At 45.4% G+C, this 3,535-nt stretch overlaps 1 long non-coding RNA gene across 2 annotated transcripts; it reads right to left on the bottom strand.

The window, feature by feature from the left end:
- Window positions 1–883: 883 nt before the first annotated feature.
- Window positions 884–2,959, bottom strand: LOC140405572 (uncharacterized). Of its 2 annotated transcripts, none has more exons than XR_011938663.1 (3): window positions 2,637–2,959; window positions 2,223–2,329; window positions 884–1,012 (listed from the first exon to the last, which is right to left on the bottom strand). It is a non-coding gene; the product is annotated as an uncharacterized lncRNA (long non-coding RNA). The 2 variants fall into 2 exon arrangements; XR_011938662.1 differs by having other exon boundaries at window positions 2,669–2,959.
- Between the last annotated feature and the right edge of the window lie 576 nt (window positions 2,960–3,535).

Here is a 3,535-nt window from a genome sequence, read left to right as displayed (position 1 = left end):
GCGATGAGATCATGGCTGAATATCCCGTCAGTGCACGCAGAAAGGGTTCATTAACTCTCTCGTTCCCAAGCACTCAAGTTTAAGACTTTAAAATTCGAGACCTTCGAACCCACTTTGCAGTCCGTGAGCTATTTCATTAAAAAAAAAGTAGGTACTCTATATTTATTTATTTATTTATTTTTATAAATTTAGAGTACCTAATTCATTTTTTCCAATTAAGGGACAATTTCACGTGGCCAATCCACCTACCCTGCAAATCTTTGGGTTGTGGGGGCGAAACCCACTCAAACACAGGAAGAGAGCTATTTTATTTTCAGAGTTGTGGTCACTGTTGCTGCGCGGGCAAAGGCCACAGGCCTGTGAGTGAACAGCAAGATCCCACAGCAGCAGCAATCTGGACCTAACCAGATGGGACACTGTCCTTCTCCCCCCCCCCCCCCCCCTCCTCACTCCTGCTGGGAGCCCCATTCCCCACTGCACCTAACACCACCCCCCCACCCCACCCCCGCCGTGTCATGTGTGGATTGGAACATCCCTGGAGAAGTCCCTTCAGTTTCTGAAAGAGTTAAACTGCCTCTTAAAACGAAGAAAAACCTTTTTAAAACAAAATCCATTGGCACACAGAAAGATCCCAGAAGGTGCAGTCGGCAGTGTTGAGTGTCGTTGACATTTGCTACCAGGTTGCAGAGAGTGGCTGAGACAGTGAAATCCCCCCCCCCCCCCCCCCCCCCCCCCCCCCACCACACATACCCGGGATGCTCAGAATTAACATAACCCCTGTTATTTTGGAACAAAATTAGACAGCTTTATATTCCAGATTTGTATTTTACTCTTTGCCACCCACCAAAGGGTTAATGTGTTTGTGTCGAAGTGCAAGGCCAGGGCGGCAATAAAGAGACAACTCACGTGAGTGCGGCCTGTGGAGTAGGCCTCAGTCCATCCACTTGTCCTCTGGAGAATAGCCTTTGTCCAAAGATTCCTGGTCGCATTGCAGTCTTCAAAGTTCAAATTCCTGGGGAAAAGAGGGAGAAAATTAACTAAAACGCAGGAAAATGTTTACACTTGTAGCACAGCAAGAGGCCAAGATTCCCCCTCTCAGTCACACAAACTCTCAGCAACATCCACCTACACTAATCTCAGTTATAAACCACAGAATAAAAAAGATTGAGAGACAGTTCCCACTTCCCTTGTCTTTCTCTTTCTCTCTCTCTCGCTATCTCATTCGGTCCCACTATCCCTCTCATTCATATTTCTGTCTCCCTCGTTATCCCTCATCAGCCTCCCAGCATTTAGTTCTATTTGTTTCTCTAATCAGGGTATCCCCAGAAAGATGTGATGAGACTCCCCATTGCAGTTTGTGGGGTGGTTTTCTTAGATTAAAGGTTTAAAGAGACACTAAAAAGCTGGAGAGAAATGGACAGATAGTGGCAGAAAGCTGGGGAGACAGAGAGAGAGAGAGAGAGGGGCAAGAATGGAAGAAAGACAGAAAGGGAGAGAAAGCCTCTCTTTTTCACGACCTCCCTCTCCCTCCACCATCTGTCTTTCTCCTCTCCCTCTCTCTAATCTCTATTACCCCCCAGCCCCACACTCTTTTCTGTACTTCTCTCTCTCTCTCTTTCTATCATCCTAATAGTTGGGAAGGAGAAAGAGAGAGAGAGACAGGGTCACACACAGGAATCCAACATTCACAACCACAGCAAACTGAATTCAAATGACCTCCTGCGAATTTAATTTCACTCTCATACTTGTGCCTCGGCCTAAAATACAGGCTTCATTCCAGAATTAGACCCGCTTCAAGTCAAGGGACTTTAATTCCGGGCAATCGAGATTACTTTACAGTCAATGGGTTCATTTAAAAGTGACCCCCACTATCGTTAATTTTGTGAATTATGCCGGCAACCTGGGCACAGGGAGAGCCCAACAAATGATGACCACTTTCAAAATTGAGTTCAGAGTTTCTGATCTGAGATTTCTCTCTCTCTCTCTACCAGATTACAGAGAGTGGCTGAAACAGTGAAATGCCCCCCCCCCTCCCCACACACACACCGCACCCCATACCCCCACCCCTGGGACGCTCAGAATTAATATAACCCCTGTTATTTTGGAACAAAATTAGACAGCTTCATATTCCAGATTTGTATTTTACTCTTTGCCGCCCACCTAAGGTTTAATGTGTTTGTGTCTAAGTGCAAGGCCGGGGCTGCAATAAAGAGACAACTCACGTGAGTGCGGCCTGTGGAGTAGGCCTCAGTCCATCCATCCATGCTCGGGAGAAATACCCTTACCCAAAGATTCCTGCTCACATTGCAGTCTTTCAAAATTCAAATTCCTGGGAAAAAGAGGGAGAAAATCAACTAAACCACAGGAAAAGATTGAAACTATTTAATACAGCGAGAGCCCAGGGTCCCCTTTTCAGTTTTACAACCCCTCAGCAACATCCAAATACAAATAAGTCACAGCTTTCAACCAGAGGTTAAAAAAGATTGAGAGACAATTAATACTCAAAATCTTTTTATTGTCACAATTAGGCTGACATTAATACTGCAATGAAGTTACTGTGAAAATCCCCTTCTCTTGTGTTTCTCGCTGTCTCTCTATCCCTCTTATACATATTTCTGTCTCCCTCCCTCACTCACTCTTTTTGATCCCTCCAATATTAAAATTAAACCTCAGTCAGGGTAATAACCCGGGTGAAGCCTGCAGAACAGGCCTCAGCCAGCGCTCCCTCGGGAAGAATTCACCCTCCCTCGTCCTCCTCACTGGATTCCCGACTTCCTTCCAGTTCTCCAAATAAAAACGCCTCTGGAGAAAAAAAGGAGATAACATTGATTATAAAGGCAATAACAGGGACATTTTAATAAAATATTCAAAACAGCACAACAGGAGTTCAACATCTCCAATCTCGAGTCAATCAGTAACATGTCAACACCCAAAATGCACAGCTCAAAACAGGCAGATTGACACACCCAGCGACACACACACACACTGAAGCAGAGGGGTAATGTTTTGAGTGTAGTGAGTTTTTGGTTTGTGAACTGAAGTCCCTCAGACACAGATATATCCTCAGTGAGCTGTGAGCAGACTCCACCCCTAGTCTCTGCCATGTGTGGAATGTCTGTCTCAGAACACAGCTCTCTATTGACATGTAAATGCAGGCCAAGAGATACTGATCTCCTTGCTGCTCAGCCCCACACACACAGAATGTGACTTCAGCTAACCCTTGGCCTTCCCCACACCAGTGTTGTTCACTGAGCAGGCCAGAAAAAATTGGATTAAATGTAATTATTAGACAGGGACGTTCTTATTTTCTCTACCCAAGTGGATAACCTCACATTTATCCACGTTGTACTGCATCTGCCATATCTCTCACTCACTCCCCTCCAATAGGATTGAATCGTAATTTAAAATAGTATTGGGAAATGATTAGAAACAGTTTGGACTGAGATCTCCTCAGTGACCTGTGTGCAGACCCCACCCCCGACTTTCTGTGAGGAATGCCCCCCTCGGTGTGGTTCCTGTGTCTGCTAAGGAAGAC

This window comes from Scyliorhinus torazame, unplaced genomic scaffold, assembly GCF_047496885.1.
Source record: "Scyliorhinus torazame isolate Kashiwa2021f unplaced genomic scaffold, sScyTor2.1 scaffold_82, whole genome shotgun sequence".
Classification (NCBI taxonomy): Eukaryota; Metazoa; Chordata; class Chondrichthyes; order Carcharhiniformes; family Scyliorhinidae; genus Scyliorhinus; species Scyliorhinus torazame.
The sequence above is the reverse complement of the archived record's forward strand: the minus strand, read 5'-3'. Positions and strand labels throughout refer to the sequence as shown.